The 23,194-nt window shown below is 42.0% G+C and overlaps 1 pseudogene; it reads right to left on the bottom strand.

Annotated features, from left to right (window-relative positions):
• LOC108634578 overlaps positions 1-22,193 on the bottom strand; it is a 45,372-nt pseudogene extending 23,179 nt beyond the window's left edge.
• Positions 22,194-23,194: the final 1,001 nt, after the last annotated feature.

Here is a 23,194-nt window from a genome sequence, read left to right as displayed (position 1 = left end):
ACAAGTTTTACAATCATGTGTAAAATGATATATAAAGGGTTAGCGGGTAATTTTAACAATGTAGCTTTAGCACATAATATTTCATAAATAACCAAATCTAAAATTGAAAAGGTCAGTATAAGTAGTTGGAAAATGATCAGTTATTACTCCAAAATGAAAAATATTAAATCTTAGTGTAAAACATGACTTAATCTATGCAAAATAAGTTCATTTCTTTCTAATTCTGAATCTAAACACAACAGGACTCATACGTAGATAAAATACAAGATTATTTCTCTTCTTTAAATAAATCTGAAAATTAAGAATTTCAACATTTTGAAAAAATAGTGGGAAAAAAGTCGACTGATTTCTCACAAAGTTTTGGTTTTACAAGAAGCGAAGCCTGTAAGCTTCCTTTTTAATTAGACTGATTTTCAATCATAATTATACTGTTATTTCCTGACTGTAAAAGTGATGCATGTTTACTATAGAAAATTTGACAAACATGGAAAAATGAAAAAAGAACCCAATTACCTGTAATCCCAGCCCCAAAAACCATCACTGTTCACATCTTAGTATATTAAGATATCATTTGTTATTATTACCTATACTCAACTGAGTTCAGTCACTTTAGTAATACTTCATGGTACTTTCCCAGATCATTAAATATTCTTTCAGAACACACTTTTTAATGACCACACGGAATCCCTTTGTATGTGTGTCTCAATCTCTTGATCAGCTAAGATATTCCCAGCACCCAAAAGCATGAAGACGGACAGAAATACCAGGAATTCATTTCCTTATTAACGAAATTTGGTAGTACTGCATGGAAATTACCTGTTTGAGAAGATAATTCAAATCTTAAAGAGCAATTTAAAAACAAACATTCCAAAAAAATAAAATAAAAATAAAAACAAACAAAAACGTACCAACTATACTATCAAAAAAAGCTCCACGCAGATGCCAATCATTTTTATCATTCAGGAAAGTGATCATGTGGGACAGCAAAACGTCACTGGCTTTCTGGCGTCCAAAGAACACGCACAGCCTTGTTATCCCGTTTTCCATTAAGGGCTGTTTCACGATATTTTCAGGGTCACTCAGCAAAGTGACAACTTTCTGCTGGACCATTTCATGTAAGGCTTGGAGCTCTAAAAAAAGAAAACAAAGAAAAATGTGACCAACTTTCTTTCCTCCAAACATACAGACCCAGTCTTTCTCACTCCTTGGAGGAAACAGAATGGTTACAGAAGCCACCACTGAAAACCTGCAATCACTAAGCTTTTCCACTACGCAATGCGTTGAAGGCTAGCTGGGAAAATGAAACATGGATTGAAAAACACTGTAATAGCAGATGGTACAAGCATGGCCACTACCTCACTATTTACGAGCTCCATTTATGAGGGTCAGAGGAAAAACGACGAGGAAGCACCAGAGAGATACTGTCCAATAAGACTGACCTAAGGATGTGAAGCCGCTTAAGAGTGGTCAGGTTATCATCTGATGGCGCAGGTGTTGGTTAGCTACAGTTCAGAAAGCCAGAAAACACACTGCAAGTCCAGACAAGACTTCACATGATCTGGCCAGCACCGCCTTCTCTGACCCTGTCTCCTACCCACCCTTCATCTTTCACTCATTTATTTACTCAGTTGGCTGTCTCCCCCTTACTAAAACAGCCTCAGGAGAGCAGGGACCTTTTCTGTCTCACTTACCACCACATCCCGGAATGCTCACAGCAAGCACACAAACTGCCTGGTGCAAAGCTTATGTTTACCCGTTATCGACTGACAAAACGAATGGAAGGCAAAGCCCACTTCTGGGGCAGCCACTGTCAAGGGAAAAGGTGGTCTGAAAGACACAATTCTACATTCATGTTAAGGAAAACTTTAGATTAACTCCCCCAAAGTTTTACTGCCTAACTTCATCAGTTAAAACATCCAAGGACTTTCCTGGTGGTCCAGGGGTTAAGAATCACCTTGCAATGCAGGGGACGTGGGTGTGAACCCTAGTCAGGGAACTAAGATCCTACATGCCCTGGAGCAACCAAGCCCCTGCACCACCATCAAAGATCCCAATGACACAGTGAAAATTCCGAGCGCCCCAACTAAGGCCCAATGAAGCCAGATAAATATATTAAAAAAAAATTAACAGCCCAATTATATGCTTATAGGATGTACAACAGTATTATTTTCCCAGTAATTTGAAGAATTTCCTTTCTGATACATTCTAAGTTTAAAATTCTTCCGGTGTCCTCAATTCTAAATATTTGTTGCATAAAATGATACATTTAAAAAGTAAATGAGACACTACAACTGTCTTCAGTGCAGCTCAGTTCAGTCGCTCAGTCGTATCCGACTCTATGCGACCCCATGAATCGCAGCACGCCAGGCCTCCCTGTCCATCACCATCTTCCGAGTTCACTCAGACCCATGTCCATCGAGTCAGTGATGCCATCCAGCCATCTCATCCTCTGTTGTCCCCTTCTCCTCCTGCCCCCAATCCCTCCCAGCATCAGGGTCTTTTCCAATGAGTCAACTCTTTGCATGAGGTGGCCAAAGTACTGGAATTTCAGCTTCAGCATCATTCCTTCCAAAGAACACCCAGGGCTGATCTCCTTCAGAATGGACTGGTTGGATCTCCTTGCAGTCCAAGGGACTCTCAAGAGTCTTCTCCAACACCACACTTCAAACGCATCAATTCTTTGGCGTTCAGCTTTCTTTATAGTCCAACTCTCACATCCATACATGACTACTGGAAAAACCATAGCCTTGACTAGACAGACCTTTGTTGACAAAGTAATGTCTCTGTTTTTTGATATGCTGTCTAGGTTGGTTATAACTTTCCTTCCAAGGAGTAGGTGTCTTTTAATTTCATGGCTGCAGTCACCATCTGCAGTGATTTTGGAGTCCAAAAAAATAAAGTCTGCCACTGTTTCCACATCTGAAAAGTAGATTTCTCTAGTTTTTCTGAACTAGAAATATCTTAGAAAACATCTTAGTAAATTATTCCACTTACAAATATTCAACACAATAAACATTAACTAAAAGCCTGTTAAAAAGCCGTCTGGATGTAGAGAAACCTGAGCCAGGGACAGACCTTACAGAGTTCACCGTTACACTGTTCTTTTATGATAAAAGGTATGGGTTTTGATACAAGAATCATAGGTAGTATGAAATAAACAGTTTATGACTGAGTATATGTCAGAATATACTCACATAAGTAGGAAAGGTTTAGATTCCTTAGCTATGGTGTTGTCAATGTTTTTCCTTTTATCCTATAATTATTTTATAATTTGGCTAGCTTTGCTGTTGACACAAGTCAATTCTGGCTGAAAAACTACTGAGCTTAGAATCTGTGGTGACAGGTTGGTCATTTTCGGGTGAGATAACAGTGCATAAGAAAGAGTTGAAGAGAACAGTCAAACACAGGACTCCTTCCCTCCGTACATCTGGTGTTCTTTCATTTTACACTAGAATTATAAAAGAGACTCTGCTGCAGGTTCACATTCTAAATAACAGCAATTCACTCTAAATAACAGAGAGCTTGGAAGAGGAGGCCACACCACCTGTGTCAGTTTCCGCTGGGATGTGTCACTTCGTCTATTTCTTCACTATTTGGGTCGTTTTCCACGTTGAGATTTTTCAGCTGTACTAATTCCAGGAATCTCAAAGCTGTTTCTGCCAGCAGAGCTATGTTTTCTATAAAAGGGAGAAAATTTATAATAATTATAACCATAAATTTGTACAATGCTTATAACTTGTCTTCCCTAAATCTTAATACATATAAATAATAATCATAAAACTAGAGAAAAGCAAGACTTTCCAATTTAGCACTTAACCTGACTTTCAGTGACTAATCTCACCATCTACAACTAGACCCAAACTACCCATTTTAATCATGAAACATAAACTTCTTTTAAAAATACAGAAATGTACAACATGGTAACTACAGTGAACACTGCTGTATGGCATATACGAAAGTTCTGGAGTAAATCCTAAGAGTTCTCATTATAAGGAAACAGCAGTTTTTCATTGCTTTGTATTTTATCTTTGTAAGATCATGGGTGCTAACTAAACTTACTATAGTAATCACTTCACAATATATGTAAATCCAAGCCATTATGCTCTACATCTTAAAACTATACAGTGAGGTATGTCAATGACATCTCAATAAAACTGGAAAAAATACCAAATAACCAAAATACAGCACTCAAATGATTTGATGCAAAAAAAAAACAGCTTAATTCTTCCACAAAGATCTATCTTTTCAACAGCATCATACTGAGTAAGAGACACGCAGCAGGCTACCAGAGAAACACATTTCACATTGAATTAAAAAGCTGACCTTTAGGATCATCCCGGTCCTGGCTCACACCTTGACCTTGGCACTTACCAGATGACTGGTCAGCCAACCTGAGTCTCAGCTTCCTCAGTAACCGAGTCAGGACCACCTCAGAGGACCACTACCCACGCGCATCACCCCTTAAGGGCCTGCTTTACAGTGATCCGCGGGTTCCTGCTGAACCAGCATGACGCTGTCTGCCATGCTCTGGCAGCGGTCCGCCTCCTCTCTCTCTCTGATCATCTAAGACTATTCCCCACTCCTGGCCGCTGTGGAAACACCTACTCCTTAGCGCTGCTGCCACACCTGCTGCTAACTCTGTCTGCTCTGGGCTTACACTTTCCTCCTCCTCCCATTCTTGCATATTGCTGCCTCTGCCCTTCCCCTCTCACTCCCATGCTTAATATGTGACCATACCCTCGAAGACACACTCTTTCTCTTCTCAGCAGCCAGTGGCACTGAACAGGAACTACCTTATTCTATTCATTCTAAGACTCACTTTTTCTTCACTTTGTAACATCTCTGAAATAGTGATGCATCCCACCATAGCTGACGCTTTTTCGTCTGCCAAATACAGTGCTTCCCTTCATCGTGGAGTCCTACCCCCTATGCTTGCTAGGTTCAACACTTTTTTGAATAGAACAAAAATGTACCTCTGGCAAGCAAGGTTTTGATACCTTGCAGCGCCTACTCACCCTAAATTAGACAGAATTCTATACCATTCTCTGATGATTCCTGATGAATAATCCCATGTTAATGGAAATATCTTTATTAGGAAAAGCCTCTGCTTTTCCTGGGCACTTCTCAAGTCTGGAAAGATCTATTACTTATCTCCCCATTTATGCTCATAAACCACAACACACTTGTCAGTTCACTTGACACAAGATACAAATCTATACCAGCATCTCTCGAGTTTAAAACCACCACAACAAAAGAAAATTTTAATTGATTTTTAAACATTTATCATTATTGACACGTGTGGTTTAATTATACTTAGCCATACAAGTTCAAAGAGACTTCTGACTCTATGTAAAAACACAGCCTTCTCAGGCTTACGCCATGGCTCACCATGGCCGGGTGGCACGGGGCACTGCAAGGTCCTGGCACTGACCCTGGGTCACCACGACCTCTCACCCTCAGACCCAGCAGACAGATAAAAGCACGGTGCCTCAAAATCCAGGTCCACAGCCGCAGCCCTGAGAACTGAGAAAGAACCAGTCCTGGTACACTCTGGTGGTATACCTCAGCCTCTCCCATCCCCAACTCCTCAGCTGGGAAATGAAGACACTCTAATACCTACCGCTCAAGACTGGTGTGTCAGCTTCAACAGCCAGACAGACCTTAAACTCCAGAACCACTGGAGCCTGTTCTACAGAGTGAAATAAGTCAGGGAGAGAAAGACAAACATCGTATATTAACGCACATATATACGGAATTTAGACAGATGGCACCAGTGATCCTACATGCAGGGCGGGAAAGGAGACACAGACGTAAAGAACAGACTTCTGACCAGCGGGAGAAGGCGAAGGTGGGATGATCTGAGAGAACACCACAGAAACACGTACATTACCAAACGCAAAACAGAAGACAAGGGCAAGTCCAATGCCTGAAGTAGGGTACCCAAAGCCACTGCCCTGGGACAACCCAGAGGGATGCGGTGCGGAGGTAGGCGGGAGGGGGGTTCAGGATGGGCATACACACGTATCAGTTCAGTTCAGCCGCTCACTCATGTCCGACTCTTTGTGACCCCATGAATCGCAGCACGCCAGGCCTCACTGTCCAACACCAACTCCCGGAGTTCACTCAGACTTGCGTCCATCGAGTCCATGATGCCATCCAGCCATCTCATCCTCAGTCATCCCCTTCTCCTCCCGCCCCCAGTCCCTCCCAGCATCACAGTCTTTTCCAATGAGTCAGCTCTTCGCATGAGGTAGCCAAAGTACTGGAGCTTCAGCTTCAGCATCATTCCTTCCAAAGAAATCCCAGGGTTGATCTCCTTCAGAACGGACTGGTTGGATCTCCTTGCAGTCCAAGGGACTCTCAAGAGTCTTCTCCAACACCACAGTTCAGAAGCATCAATTCTTCGGCGCTCAGCTTTCTTCACAGTCCAAGTCTCACATCCATACATGACTACTGGAAAAACCAAAGCCTTGACTAGACGGACCTTGGTCGGCAAAGTAATATCTCTGCTTTTGAATATACTATCCAGGTTGGGCATAAGTTTTCTTCCAAGGAGTAAGCGTCTTTTAATTTCATGACTGCAGTCACCATCTGCAGGGATTCTGGAGCCCCAAAAAATAAAGTCTGACACTGTTTCCCCATCTATTTCCCATGGAGTGATGGGACCGGATGCCATGATCTTCATCTTCGGAATGTGGAGTTTAAACCAATGTTTTCACTCTCCTCTTTTGCTTTCATCAAGAGGCTTTTTAGTGCCTCCTCATTTTCTGCCATAAGGGTCATCAGCATATCTGAGGTTATTGATATTTCTCCCGGCAATCTTCATTCCAGCTTGTGTTTCTTCCAGTCCAGTGTTTCTCATGATGTACTCTGCACAGAAGTTAAATACGTAGGGTGACAATATACAGCCTTGACGGACTCCTTTTCCTATATGGAACCAGTCTGTTGTTCCATGTCCACTTCTAACTGTTGCTTCCTGACCTGCATACAGATTTCTCAAGAGGCAGGTTAGGTGGTATTCCCATCTCTTTCAGAATTTTCCACAGTTTCTTGTGATCCGCACAGTCAAAGGCTTTGGCATGGTCAATCAAGCAGAAATAGATATTTTTCTAGAACTCTCTTCCTTTTTCCATGATCCAGCGGATGTTGGCAATTTGATCTCCGGTTCCTCTGCCTTTTCTAAAACCAGCTTGAACTGCAGGAAGTTCACAGTTCACGTAATGCTGAGGCCTGGCTTGGAGAATTTTGAGCATTACTTTACTTTACTAGCGTGTGAGATGAGTGCAATTGTGCGGTAGTACCTGCGGCTGATTCATGCTGATGTGCGGCAGAGGCCATCACAATAATGTAAAGGAAGTAGTCTTCAGGTAAATTAATTAATTTTAAAAAATAAAGAATCCAGAACCAACTTCAGAATCTCTATATATTATACATTTAACCCTTCCAACCAGAAGCAGTACATGCCCTTACTAAAAGCAGATTTTTCAATAAAGTCGCTACTGTTTTTATGCTATGACTGCTGGTAAATGAATGTAAATATGATATATTAATATAATACCTACACATCAGAATCTTACCTATTCACTACAACTGAGAAAGACTAAGACACACTGGGCAAAAATACCTCATAATAGTCTAAAAAACACAACTTGATTTTAAAAACCATAGCCTTCTCTTTCATTTACTTTGATTCATTGCAATTAAGTTGATGCTTGAACACCTGAATTTTTCAATATTATATTGAAATATTAACATTCAGTTAAGTTTAGTCGCTCAGCTGTGTCCAACTCTTTACGACGACATGAATTGCAGCACGCCAGGCCTCCTTGTCCATCACCAACCCGCAGAGTTCACTCAGACTCACGTCCATCGAGTCCATGATGCCATCCAGCCATCTCATCCTCTGTCGTCCCCTTCTCCTCCTGCCCCCAATCCCTTCCAGCATCAGAGTCTCTTCCAATGAGTCAACTCTTCGCATGAGGTGGCCAAAGTACTGGAGTTTCAACTTTAGCATCATTCCTTCCAAAGAAATCCCAGGGCTGATCTCCTTCAGAATGGACTAGTTGGATCTCCTTGCAGTCCAAGGGAGTCTCAAGAGTCTTCTCCAACACCACAGTTCAAAAGCATCAATTCTTCGGCGCTCAGCTTTCTTCACAGTCTGACTCTCACATCCATATATGACTACTGGAAAAACCATAGCCTTGACTAGATGGACCTTAGACAGAAATTAACAGCTCTACTTTTGAATATGCTATCTAGGTTGGTCATAACTTTTCTTCCAAGGAGTAAGCGTCTTTTAATTTCATGGCTGCAGTCACCATCTGCAGTGATTTTGGAGCCCAAGAAAAAAAAGTCTACCACTGTTTCCCCATCTATTTCCCATGAAGTGATGGGACCAGATGCCATGATCGTCGTTTTCTGAATGTTGACTTTAAGGCAACTTTTTCACTCTCCTCTTTCACTTTCATCAGGAGGCTTTTGAGTTCCTCTTCACTTTCTGCCATAAGGGTGGTGTCATCTGCAATATGAGGTTATTGATATTTCTCCCGGCAATCTTCATTCCAGCTTGTGTTTCTTCCAGTCCAGCATTTTTCATGATGTACTCTGCATAGAAGTTAAATAAGCAAGGTGACAATATACAGCCTTGACAGACTTCTTTTCCTATTTGGAACCAGTCTGTTGTTCCATGTGCAGTCCTAACTGTTGCTTCCTGATCTGCATACAAATTTCTCAAGAGGCAGGTTAGGTGGTCTGGTATTCCCATCTCTCTCAGAATTTTCCACAGTTTCTTGTGATCCACAGTCAAAGGCTTTGGGATAGTCAATAAAGCAGAAATACATGTTTTTCTGGAACTCTCTTCCTTTTTCCATGATCCAGCAGATGTTGGCAATTTGATCTCTGGTTCCTCTGCCTTTTCTAAGACCAGCTGGAATATCTGGAATTTCACAGTTCACGTATTTCTGAAGCCAGGCTTGGACAGTTTTGAGCATTACTTTACCAGCGTGTGAGATGAGTGCAATTGTGCAGTAGTTTGAGCATTCTTTGGCATTGCCTTCCTTTGGGATTGGAATGAAAACTGACCTTTTCCAGTCCTGTGGCCACTGCTGAGTTTTCCAAATTTGCTGGCTTATTGAGTGCAGCATTTTTATAGCATCATCTTTCAGGATTTGAAATAGCTCAATCGGAATCCCATCACCTCCACTAGCTTTGTTCATAGTGATGCTAAGGCCCACTTGACTTCACATTCCAGGATGTCTGGCTCTAGGTGAGTGATCACATCATCATGATTATCTGGGTCGTGAAGATCTTTTTTGTACAGTTCTTCTGTGTATTCTTGCCACCTCTTCTTAATATCTTCTGCTTCTGTTTTAGGTCCATACCACTTCTGTCCTTTATTGAGCCCATCTTGCATGAAATGTTCCCTTGGAATCTCTAATTTTCTTGAAGAGATCTCTAGTCTTTCCCATTCTGTTCTTTTCCTCTATTTCTTTGCACTGATCGTTGAAGAAGGTTTTCTTATCTCTTCTTGCTATTCTTTGGAACTCTGCATTCAGATGCGTATCTTTCCTTTTCTCCTTTGCTTTTTGCTTCGCTTCTTTTCAGAGCTATTTGTAAGGCCTCCCCAGACAGCCATTTTGCTTTTTTGCATTTCTTTTCCATGGGAATGGTCTTGATCCCTATCTCCTGTACAATGTCAAGAATCTCATTCCATACTTCATCAGGCACTCTATCTATCAGATCTAGGCCCTTAAATCTATTTCTCACTTCCACTGTATAATCATAAGGGATTTGATTTAGGTCATACCTGAACGGTCTAGCGTTTTCCCTACTTTCTTCAATTTAAGTCGGAATTTGGTAATAAGGATTTCATGATATGAGCCACAGTCAGCTCCTGGTCTTTACTACTATTAAATAACATTAAATATTTTATATTTATATTACTGATATTAATAAAAATTCAATATTAAATTAAATTACAGTATCACATAATCCATGGTTGGCTGAAATCCACAGACGCAGAACCATGGATGGAGGGCCAACTATAAATTATAAGAGGATTTTCAACCGTGTGGAGGGTCAGTATCGCTAAGCCCAACATTGTTCAAGGGTCAACTGTATTTCTCTTTACCAAGTGAATTATAAACATGCTTTCTTTCAAATAATAAACCTGGATATCTCTTTAAATAAATCCTGAATTTCCTAAGCCTAAAATTTACACCTATACAACTATGGACATCAGAAACCATCAACAGGCAGATGGATAAATATTTTTTAAAAAGCCAACAAGCACGGATCACCCTGTGGATGTGTGTAGCTGTAAAGACAGAGTCCAAAGATCATTTGTCATACTCCATTAAAATAACAAGTATATCATAAAATAATGAATTAATACTAAGCAAGTATCTTTCAAAGAAAGAGACATTATCATCACTACACATAAGTCACATACTATTTACAAAGACTTCAGAATTCCAAATTTCCATCAGATTATATTTTAGAAATAAATCATGGAATTATGTGAATATTTCAATGACATTTTCCATGCAGAAATAAGCATTCAAAATTAATTTCGGGAGCTAAAAATACAAGTCTGTATCACTTGATTTTATGAGAATTATCAATATTTGTAAAAACCGGTAGATGTGTTACTGTAACACATCCACTTCACCACAAAGAAGCCACACTTCCTAAGCATCATAGTAACTGAGTTCAGTTCAGTTCAGTCACTCGGTCGTGTCTCTTTGCGAACCCATGAATCCCAGCACACCAGGCCTCCCTGTCCATCACCAACTTCCAGAGTTCACTCAGAATCACGTCCATCAAGTCAGTGATGCCATCCAGCCACTTCATCCTCGGTCGTCCCCTTCTCCTCCTGCCCCCAGTGCCTCCCAGCATCAAAGTCTCTTCCAATGAGTCAACTCTTAGCATGAGGTGGCGAAAGTACTGGAGTTTCAGCTTTAGCATCATTCCTTCCAAAGAAATCCCAGGGCTGATCTCCTTCAGAATGGACTAGTTGGATCTCCTTGCAGTCCAAGGGAGTCTCAAGAGTCTTCTCCAATACCACAGTTCAAAAGCATCAATTCTTCGGCGCTCAGGCTTCTTCACAGTCCGACTCTCACATCCATATATGACTACTGGAAAAACCATAGCCTTGACTTGACGGACCTCAGGTGGAAAAGTAATGGCTCTGCTTTTGAATATACTATCTAGGTTGGTCATAACTTTTCTTTCAAGGAGTAAGCATCTTGTAATTTCATGGCTGCAGTCACCATCTGCAGTGATTTTGGAGAGCAAAAAAATAAAGTCTGACACTGTTTCCACTGTTACCCCATCTATTTCCCATAGTAACTGAAAGCACCTTCAAATTCAGTAACCTAACAGGTTAGGACCTTTCGACACCAAACTACCGAGGAAAATTAATTTTTTTCAACAGCAATAGACTGTTATACCCTAATACTAATATTCAAGCAAACATATCTGTTCAGAGAAACTTCAGAAAGGTCTAAAGACACTAGATCAGAAGCACATACTTGTAAACCTCGTACTCCAAATTAATGTTAATACTCCCAGTTCAGTTCAGTTCAGTTCAGTTGCTCAGTCGTGTCCGAATCTTTGCGACCCCATGAATCGCAGAACGCCACGCCTCTCTGTCCATCACCATCTCCCGGAGTTCACTCAGACTCACGTCCATCGAGTCCGGGATGCCATCCAGCCATCTCATCCTGGGTCGTCCCCTTCTCCTCCTGCCCCCAGTCCCTCCCAGCATCAGGGTCTTTTCCAATGAGTCAACTCTTCGCATGAGGTGTCCAAAGTACTGCAGTTTCAACTTTAGCATCATTCCTTCCAAAGAAATCCCAGGGCTGATCTCCTTCAGAATGGACTGGTTGGATCTCCTTGCAGTCAAAGGGACCCTCAAGAGTTCTCTCCAACACCACAGTTCAAAACCATCAATTCTTTGGCACTCAGCCTTCTTCACAGTCCAACTCTCACATCCATACATGACCACAGGAAAAACCATAGCCTTGACTAGACGGACCTTAGTCGGCAAAGTAATGTCTCTGCTTTTGAATATACTATCTAGGTTGGTCATAACTTTTCTTCCAAGGAGTAAGCGTCTTTTAATTTCATGGCTACAGTCACCATCTGCAGTGATTTTCCAGCCCCCCCAAGAAAAGTCTGACACTGTTTCTACTGTTTCCCCATCTGTTTCCCATGAAGTGATGGGACCAGATGCCATGATCTTCGTTTTCTGAATGTTGAGCTTTAAGCCAACTTTTTCGCTCTCCTCTTTCACTTTCATCAAGAGGCTTTTTAGCTCTTCTTCACTTTCTGCCATAAGGGTGGTGTCATCTGCATATCTGAGGTGTTTGATATTTCTCCCGGCAATCTTGATTCCAGCTTGTTCTTCTTCCAGCCCAGCGTTTCTCATGATGTACTCTGCATAGAAGTTAAATAAGCAGGGTGACAATACACAGCCTTGACGTACTCCTTTTCCTATTTGGAACCAGTGTGTTGTTCCATGTGCAGTTCTAACTGTTGCTTCCTGACCTGCATACAGATTTCTCAAGAGGCAGGTTAGATGGTCTGGTATTCCCATCTCTTTCAGAATTTTCCACAGTTTCTTGTGATCCACACAGTCAAAGGCTTTGGCATAGTCAATAAAGCAGAAATACATGTTTTTCTGGAACTCTCTTGCCTTTTCCATGATCCAGCGGATGTTGGCAATTTGATTTCTGGTTCCTTTGCCTTTTCTAAAACCAGCTTGAACATCAGGGAGTTCACGGTTCACGTATTGCTGAAGTCTGGCTTGGAGAAGTTTGAGCATTACTTTACTAGCATGTGAGATGACTACTCCCAGTACAATCATAAAATTCTGTGCTATATATTTTTACTTAATAATTCTGATCACTTCAAATAATCAGAGTACACACAAAGCTTGAGTTTCATGAACAGATCAGCTATAAATTATACCAAAATGTACACAAATAATTCAAGGATGAAAGTTCAAGGTTATCTTTGGAATTTCCAAAATATCAGAGAAACAAGAGGTATTACGGTCACTAATTTCAGGATGTCAGTGGTCATTTACTGGGATAATAAGCTCTTACCAGGATAGGCTAGCCTGACGATTGTGGCATCATCCTGGGCCAAGTGGGCTATGCCTGGCAGGATGTACTCTGGGTAAATGTTGACATCGTTGCGAGGAACCTCCTTCACCAGAGCAAGAACTTTAGTCAATGTCCTCAAGGCTTCGGCCCTTACTCTGGGAACAGAGTCATTGCTGAAATGCAAAAGATAAGGTGTAATACGATCCAAAAGAATTTCTACACTTAATCTTCGGGCCAAATGGAGAATAAGTTCCAAAGCGGCAAGCTTGGAGTCGCAGTATTTCAGGGTCTGCAGGCAGGACGTTATAACTGACACCAAGATAACCAGCCCATTCTCCTTGGGCTCTCCATCCGCTTTCTCCAGCAGATCGTGTCCACAGAGATTGTGAATGATGTTGTCCAAATCCTTCCTTATAACCAGAATACGCTCATCTGCAGAAAGAAATGTTTCTTTGGCAAACTGGGCCGGCCATATAAGGCTGAAGAAAAGTATAGACTATTTCAGGAAAGGCATTGCCACGTTGCTGCTTTAAGTAATCTTCTGCCTCTAAACGTTTATCTGGTTCACGGTGAATCATCTGAGTTACCTACACCAAGGGGAAAATGGGAATAAAACACAGATTTGAGAAAAGCAAATTAAATCAGACCAAAGCTACAACACCAACTTACACGTGATTTAAAGGGATTCTGAGGTCATACTGACTCTTTCCAATCTTCACCTTTCAAACTACTTTCAGAACCTCACTACTGAGTAAAATGTGACTCTCCCATCACCCTATAAAGCAAGACGAAATCACGTACTAATGTACTCTAGATGGTCCAGACACATAAAGAGGATCAAGTCTTTAAAAGCACTCAAATTCATTCCTTCTACAGCTAAGAAAACGTCAGCCCAAATTCATAAAGTTACTTAGCAAACATGATAATGGGCACCACCCCGAGAACAGACAGGTATGCCAGCTCCTAAAGCCAGTCTATTGTTCACTGGATGTGAGCTAAACTGGCTTCCTCTGGAGCATCTTACTTTTTAATATTTGCCATTTTTAAAAGAAATCAAAATGCAGGGTTCCCTACCTTACTAAAGAATATTTTAAATATACCATAACCTTTCAGTGGCTCATAGTCATCATCAAATGCATCAGTTACTATAGTAAATGCCGTAAAAAAAATCCCCTCAAACAGCAGTGTGGATATATACGGCTGACATGACCTCCCAGAATTCCTCACATCTGATCTGCTATACTAACGGGTGATTCAACAGCCCCACTGCCAGAACTGCCCTCAGAGTCAAGGAACGTCTACAAAGCCAGCTGCTTCTATATGAAATGCCCCTATACTGCTGTACTACACTCAAGCTGATTCTCCTGTCTCCTCATTTTACATATTTATCCTCTTTATTACTTAACAGGAAGCTCTATCTTGGACATCCTCTCTAATGCCCAAGCACCTCCTTATTTCCTTCCAAATCTGTCCAAAGCAGAGTTAGGATTCTAATGGAAAGGGGTGTGTGTGTATTTGTTATATAAAGTCAAATGAGCTCTGTGTCTAAGAAGGGGAGAAAATTATACATTTCTGCCAAACAAACTAAAAAAAATAGGAGGCTTATATTAGTCTATGGGGCTTTAGCGCTTGTCCCAAATTCAAAACCTTCCAGAGAACTAATACCGAAGGGAGAATATAATTCTATTTAAAACATTATGGTAAATATTTGCAGCAGTTACCAATTCTCTTATACTGCGATCTTCAATTTTACTCAGCACCTGCTCAGGGAAAAACTGCCCATTTCTATAGGCCAAAAGTTGAGAGAGATCAAACAGAGGCACGCCTTCTGTAAAAAGCTCAGCAATCACACAACCTGGAAAACAGCAGGAAATAATTCCATTAAAACTGAAAGGCAACAGATTCTTAATACAAATCAAAATTCAGAGAATTCATGAAACTCAAGATACATAACTTCTTTAATGGAACATACAACTACAATCAAGCAAGGCAGAAAAAATGTCTACCAGTGAATCATCAGTTTACAAAAGAATGAAGTCAAAAGAGGCCTACTTAATTTTTCTCCTTAAAAAAATTAAATCAAACTACTTCCTTGTTCTCTAGTTTAAAACAAATGTACTACACATGCATTATATATACACATATATTAAGAGATATAAGGATAGATTGAAAGTCATAATAGAGTTTTTATTATGAATTTATAGACATTAAGTTCATAAGAAACTACTGAGAAGTCATATCTGACAACTCACTCACTAACCATTAAACAAAGAGTTATCAGGTGCCTACCACACACTAGACTTTAACAGTGCACGAAACAGATAAAATCTCTGCCCTCAGGAAGCTCTTATTCTAGAAGAGAGAAAGTAAACCAGCAAACACAATTATAAAATGGGAAGTGCTAAGAAGTGTGGTTGTAAGATTAAAGGGGGAAAAGAGATACCCTTCATAGTGCACTTAAATAATCTTCAAACAAGAAATAAAGTATCTACATTCCCAAAAAGACAGAGCAGTTTCACCGAATCATTATCTGACACACATTTAACAAGTTTTAAGAAGATTTTTGAACAACCTGAGCCACAGCTTTGCATGTGCCAGTCCCTCTGCCTGGGGTGTGACTCCATCGAGAATCTTCATGGTTTACACATAAACCTCTTTCAGGTCTTGAATCAAATGTCATCTTAGCAGTGTGGCATTTCGTGACTGCCCAGTTGAAAACTGCAAGCGCCCCAACACAACTACCCCACCCTCAACACATAGCAAAATCCTCTCCCAACAACACCAAACACCACATTTTATATTTTATGCATGTATTTCTTTACTATCCATATACCCACGAGAATGTAAACTCCATAGGGATTTTTGTCTATTTTGTTCACTAAAAAATCTCTAGCAACTAAGACAGTTCCTGATATATAATAAAAACTCAATAAATTTCTTAATTTCTATTCATATAGTATCAAGTTTTATAATTTAAAAAAAAAACTAAAAATGGCTATTAAGAACACCAAAGCAAAAAGAAAACAGAAGAACTGAACAATACCATCAACTAGATCTAACGGATATCAAAGGAACACTCGCTCCATCTAACAGAATACAAATTTCTTCTCAAGCACATGTGGCACACTCTCAGATGAAACCATATGCTGGACCATAAAACAAGCTTCAAGAGTTTTAAAGGACTGAAATCATAGAAATTATGTCCTTCAAACACAATGGAATGAAATAAATCAGTATCAGAAATCTGAAAAATTCACAAATATGTAGAATGAAACAATGTATTCATAAATAACCAATGATCAAGAAAACTTACGAAATACTTTGAGATGCATGAAAATGAAAGCAATACACAAAAACGTATGGTATGCAACCAAGGCAGCATTTGGAGAAGATGTAAACGATAAACACCTAACTTGCAAAAGAGCTCAAAACAATAACTTAATCTTAACCTTGAGAAACAAACTAAAACCAAAGGGAAAAGAAGGAAAGGAAAACCAGAAATTGGAGAGAAAATTTATGCAATAAGGTATAAAATACACTAGAGAATGTTACCAAAACCAAAAGCTTGTGCACTGAAAATCTCAACACAACTGACAAACTTTTACTGAGATGACTCAAACTACTAAAATCAGGTAGGAAAAAGGGGACATGACTACCAACCTCACAGAAATAAAAAGAATTTTAAGGGAATAATTTAAACAAATGTATGCCTGCCAAAAATTAAGACAAACTAAATGAAACGGACAGATTCCTAAAAAGATAAAGATGACCAAAGGTGACTTCAAAGAAAATCTGAATAGACCTTAAAGAGTGATGGGATTAGTAATTAAAAATCTCCCACAAAGAGAAACCTAAGCCAGCTAAACAAGTGAATTCTGCCAAACATTAAAATAATTAACAGCCATCCTTAACAAGTCCTAACAAAACACAGAGGAGGAGAAACACTTTCCAAGTCATTCTATGAGGCCAATCTTACCCTAGTAGCAAACTACACAAAAGGATCATAATTAAAGAAAACTAAACATTAATATCCCTGATATAAAAATCCTACAAAGAATATTACCTGCAGGTAATATCACCTACCTACCTACAAACTGCAGGTACGAACTGAAGAGTCCATAGTAGTAGTAGTAGTGAATTTGCTCAGTCGTGTCCGACTCTTTGCAACCCCATGGACCGTAGCCTACCAGGCTCCTCCGCCCATGGGATTTTCCAGGCAAGAGTACTGGAGTGGGGTGTCACTGCCTTCTCCAGAAGAGTCCATACCAACAATAATAAACAAGTTAGGGGAAAGAGAGGATACTTGAGCACATAGAATGCTGAAGGCCTATGGTGGAAGGTGCTGGAATCGGAAGATCATCATTTTGCAACCATCACAGTAAAGATCAAAGAAGACAAGAATGATCAACAGATGCTAAATCAAAGAGGAAATCGTGACAACTGGTAGGATACTAGCACGGTGTGAAAAGTTTCTTCACACAGGTCGCTTTACTAATTGCAAGGGATTAAAAACAAAAACAACAAGTAACTACAGAAAGGAGAAAGTGGGCAAGCATTTGACCACATGATCAAAATAAACATCACCATTACATACCATTTGCTCCAGATAACATAGTATGAAAACATCATCACCTACACAGAGGGCCTGAGAATGAATAATGTGAATCTAATCACAAGCCTTCTTACATGAACAGTGCAAAGAAACAGAGGAAAACAATAGAATGGGAAAGACTAGAGACCTCTCAAGAAAACTGGAGATACCAAGGAAATATGTCATGCAAGGACAGGTACAGTAGGAACCTAACAGAAGCAGAAGAGATTAAGAAGAGGCGGCAAGAATACACAGAAGAACTGTACAAAGAAGGTCTTAATGACCCAGAGAACTATGACGGTGTGATCACTCATCTAGAGTCAGATATCCTCAACTGTGAAGTCACGTGGACCTTAGGAAGCATTACTATGAACAAAGCTAGTGGAGGTGACGGAATTCCAGCTGAGCTATTTCAAGCCCTAGGAGATGATACTGTGAAAGTGCTGCACTCAATATGCCAGCAAAGTTGGAAAACTCAGCAGTGATCACAGGACTGGAAAAGGTTAGTTTTCACTCCAAAGAAGAGCATTGCCAAAGAATGTTCAAACTACCGAACCACTGCACTCATTTCACATGCCAGCAAGGTAACGCTCAAAATCCCTCAACTTATGCTTTAGCAGTACGTGAACCAAGAATTTCCAGATGTACAAGCTAGATTTAGAAAAGGCAGAGGAACCAGAGATCAAATTACCAACATCCACTGGATCACAGAGAAAGCAAGGAAATTCCAAAAAAACATCGTTTCACTGACTACACAAAAGCCTTTGACTGTGTGGATCCCAATGAACTGTGGAAAAATTCTTCAAGAGATACCAGATCACCTTACCTGTGTCCTGAGAAACCTGGATGCAGATCAAGAAAAAACAGTTAGAATCAGACATGAAACATCGGACTGGTTCAAAACTGGGAAAGGAGTAAATCAAGGTTGTATATTGTCACCATGCATATTTAATTTCTATGCAAAGTACATCTTGCGAAGTGCTAGGCTGAATGAACCACAGGGTGGAATCAAGATAGCCGGGAGAAATATCAACAACCTCAGATATGCAGATGATACAACTCTAATAGCAGAAAGTGAAGAGGAACTAAAGGGCCTCTTCACGAGGGTGAAAGAGAGTGAAAAAAACGTCTTAAAACTCAACACTCAAAAGCTAAGATCATGGCATCCAAGCCCAACACTTCATGGCAAACAGGTGGGGAAAAAGTGGAACCAGTGACAGATTTCCTTGGGCTCCAAAATCACTGTGGACAATGACTGCAGCCATGAAATTCAAAGATGCTTGCTCCTTGGAAGAAAAGCTACAACAAACCTAGACAATGCATAAAAAAGCAACTACTACTTTGCCCACAAAGGTGTGTATAGTCAAAGCGATGGTTTTTCGAGTAGTCATGTGTGGATGTGAGAGTTGGACCATAAAGGCTGGGTGCCAAACAACTGATGCTTTTGAACTGTGGTGCTGTCCCTTGCACAGTAAGGAGATCAAACCAGTCAGTCCTAAAGGAAAAATCAACCCTGAATATTCACTTGAAGGACTAATGCTGAGGCTGAAGCTCCAATACTTTGGCTACCTGATGGGAAGAGCCAAATCAGTGCTAAAGACCCTGTTTCTAGCAAAGATTGGAGGAAACAGAAGAGGGCAGCAGAGGATGAGATGGTTGGATGGCATCACCGACTCAATGGACATGAGTTTGGGTAAACTCTGGGAGCTGGGGAAGGACAGGGAAGCCTGGGGTGATGCACTCCATGGGGTCGCAAAGAGTCGACCACAACTCAGCATCTGAGCCATAATCACCTTTCAGGTCTCAGCGTAAATATCATCCTTCCAACCAAGATTCCTTTCCTGATTCTGCTTCTCTACCCATCACCACCAAACACTCATTTAAGTATCCATATGTTCCTGTAACAGTACCCTAAGCATATCACCACCACAGCAAAAAGCAGTGCACCGAAATCTCACCAATATCAATCTCTTCATTTAAAGGGCAAGCACCTTGAAAAGAGAAATGTAACTATTCATCTCTCTCACTTAAGACAGTGCCTGACCCATACAGAAGAATTCAGATATTCCTTAAACATCTGAATAAGCGGATCACTCTCTGCATATTCTAGCTACTTAAAACACATCCAATGAAATAATGCATCTGTCTGAAGAGTAGGTGGATTTACCAAAAAGTTAATTTCTGTATTCAACAGTTAAAATAAATGCACATTCATTCCCACCTTAGCAAAGCTGACCAACTCAAATACCTGCTCAAAAGATATCCATTGCTCGCTTCAATTCTCCTCTTGTTCTCTGATTGCTGTTTAAGTCTACAAGTGGAGTTGAAGGATCTCTCATATATTCTAACTCTGTGGCAAACAATCCACCATCGACAAAACGTTCAGGAGCAATGTAACAAGTTCTCCTCCGTGAAGTGTCAAAAAATAGTTGAAATCTGCCGGGTTGTCCTCTGGAAGGTAAGTGGGCTTGAAACTGGCAAAATCCGTTAGAAGAACCCAGTTCCAACTGGTGACCATCACCTTCTCCGTCTTGATGTCCCCATGACGGACGCCGGACTTGTGCGCTTGGTCCACAGCTGTGAGGATCTGGAAAGCGATCCAGCGCTTCTCAATGTTATTTAAGAACGGAAGGGTGCTGATGCGGTCGTAGAGGTTGTCTCGCAAGTACTGCCTGAAGAGCATGGCTGCCTTCTCAGATGCTTTTTCGGCAGCTTTCTGGAAAGGCAGACAGTTCTGGGCAGAATGAAGCCTGATTTTCAGTTCCTCCAGCTCTTGTTTATAGCTGGTGAGAGGCAACGTGGGATCCTGAATTGCAAAGACCTTCACAACCACCAGGCCTTCTCGGTGCTTTGCTCGAGCAACTTTAAAGAACCGAGTACTCCCCAGACTCTTATCATATTCAAAGTCATGGATGTCTGAGAAATAACTCTCCACAGAAAGGATCTGGGAGGGAGCAATGCCAGCGAGCTGGTTTCCCATGATGGCAGCAAGCACCCCTGAGATAGCAGGTTAGGATACAACACGTACTTTCTGAAAAAAAGAAAAAAAAAAAGGTAGCAATGAAACATCATTTTTTATGTGGCATCCTTCTACAAGGTAGATGTATCATAGTTCTCTCCCACCCCACAGGACTGTACTTAACAACTTCTTGGCAGCCTCTAAATTTCAGACATATTTATCTTACAAGATCTTATTATTTTGCCGTCCTTTCCGGGATATTACAGGAAAACAGGCCCCATCAATATTAAGTTGAAATGTCACAATGTGTATTTTCTGATACTGATACTTGAAAAATTTAACCAATCTTTATTACGTGTTCAGTATTGCGCTTGGGGCTGAAAGAGGCACCAAAGTGCTATGTGACACAGTTATTTGTCCAAGAAGAATCTGTAGTCTTGAATAGGAAACCCAAGCACACATTAAATCTAACTAAGATCGCCAAATACAAACAGGTTAGGCTTGGCTTCCCTGGTGGCTCAGATGGTAAAGAATCTGCCTGCAATCCAGGAGACCTGTGTTCAGTCCCTGGGTCGGGAAGATCCCCTGGGGAAGGAAATAGCAACACATTCCAGCACTCTTACTTGGAAAATCCCATGGACAGAGGAGCCTGGTAGGAGACACAGTCCACGGGATCGCAGAGTCGCATACCACTGAGTGACTAAAACAAAACCCAAACTATCACCATATCGTGGACCCGTTCAGCCTTAACTCCAGCGTGCCTTCCCACTCAGCTAACTGAAGGTAGAAGAGCTGCTTGGTTTACAACAACACGGAAGAACCCATGGCAGAGATGTTAAGGGAAAGTAAATCAAAATACCCTATTTGCCAAAACACAGCCCAATGTTCTCCTAGTTCGGATCTTGCAGGAACTCAAAATACCCTCCTTGCCAATCACAGCCCAAGGTTCTCAAAGCTCAGATCTTGCAGGAAAGCAAAGCACACAAGCACGCACTGCTGTGCACACACGCAAACCTTTACCCCGGAGCAGTGGGAAGTGTCACAAGCCGACCGCTCGCTGCCTCACGAGGAGCTCAGGGCGGGGCCCTTCGGCGTCTGGGCGGCGAAGGGAGCCAGCAGTCCGGCGAAGCCCCCTCAGAGGAAGGACGAGGGAGCCGCGGAAGGCGTCCGGGACCCCGGCGGCCCGCGCGGGACACGCGAGGAGCTCTCGGGGCCGCGGCTGACGAGAGCCCAGCGGCTGACGAGAGCCCAGCGGCTGACGAGAGCCCAGCGGCTGACGAGAGCCCAGCGCCCGAGGAGCTGGCCCGCCAGCCCCGTCGCCTCAGAGGCCACGCGTTCCCGGGCCTCGCCGTCCTCTCAGGCGGGCCTGAACCGTCAAGGTCCTCCGACTCCCCTAGGGCCTCAGCACCAGCGGGAGACGGAGCCCGGAGGACTGGCCGGCTTCCGGGGCCCGAGGAAACGCCGCTCCTCCCGCGACAGCCGGACGACGCCTTGCGGGCCGAGCTCCTGGGAGAAGACGCCGGCTAGGACTCCACTTCCTGTGGCGGAGAGGAAGTGACGTCGCAGCGAGGCTGGAGGAGGAGGAGCGCGGGGGCGGGCCTGGTTGCTAGGAAACCAGGTAGGGGCGTGGCCTCGCGCCAGGAGCCTGAAGAAAGGAACCCGGCGGCGTCCCTGGTGGCTCTGCTGGTAAAGAGGCCGGCTGCGGTGCGGGAATGGCAACCCACTCCAGTGTTCTTGCCTGGAGAATCCCAGGGACAGGGGGAGCCTGGTGGGCTGCCGTCTATGGGGTTGCACAGAGTCGGACACGACTGAAGCGACTTAGCGGCAGCAGCAGCAGCGGTGCGGGAGACTTGGGTTCCATCCTTGGTTGGGAAGATCCCCTGGAAAAGGGAATAGTTACCCACTACAGTGTTCTTGCCTGGAGAATCCCATGGACAGAGGAGCCTGGTGGGCTGTGGGTAACCCCAGGATTTTGACCTGGAAAATTCCATGGACTGTGGGGTCGCAAAGAGTTAGACACCACTGAGCCACTAAGCACACTTGTTATGCCACAGTTTGGGGATTTATTTATTAAACACACTGTTATTTAACTGATATAACTTCTTTAGATTATTACCCAAATTATAACGGAGAAGCAGTTGCCCTTGTTGTTGTATTATTTGTATTTTTACATTTAGGGTGCTTGGTAGGTTGGGCTTTCCTGGTGGCCCAGTGGTAAAGAATCCACCTGCCAATGCAGGAGATGTGGGTTCCATCCCTGGGTCAGGGAGATTCCCTGGAGAAGGAAATGGCAAGCCCACTCCAGTGTTCTTGCCTGGGAAATTCCTCAGGCAGAGGAGCCTAGTGGGCTGCAGTCTGTGGGATTGCAAAAGAGTCAGACAGGACTAAGTGACTAAAATAGCAAACAGCAACAGTAATTTGATCGGTTAGTCTTCACCTGTTGACTTCCAGACCTTATATATATACATACTGTTTCCTTGAATTATTTTGTGAAATGGTTATCATTACGCATCCTGGTCATAATTATTGTAAATA

The sequence above is a fragment of the Capra hircus genome, unplaced genomic scaffold (assembly GCF_001704415.2).
Source record: "Capra hircus breed San Clemente unplaced genomic scaffold, ASM170441v1, whole genome shotgun sequence".
NCBI classification, from domain to species: Eukaryota; Metazoa; Chordata; class Mammalia; order Artiodactyla; family Bovidae; genus Capra; species Capra hircus.
The sequence above is the reverse complement of the archived record's forward strand: the minus strand, read 5'-3'. Positions and strand labels throughout refer to the sequence as shown.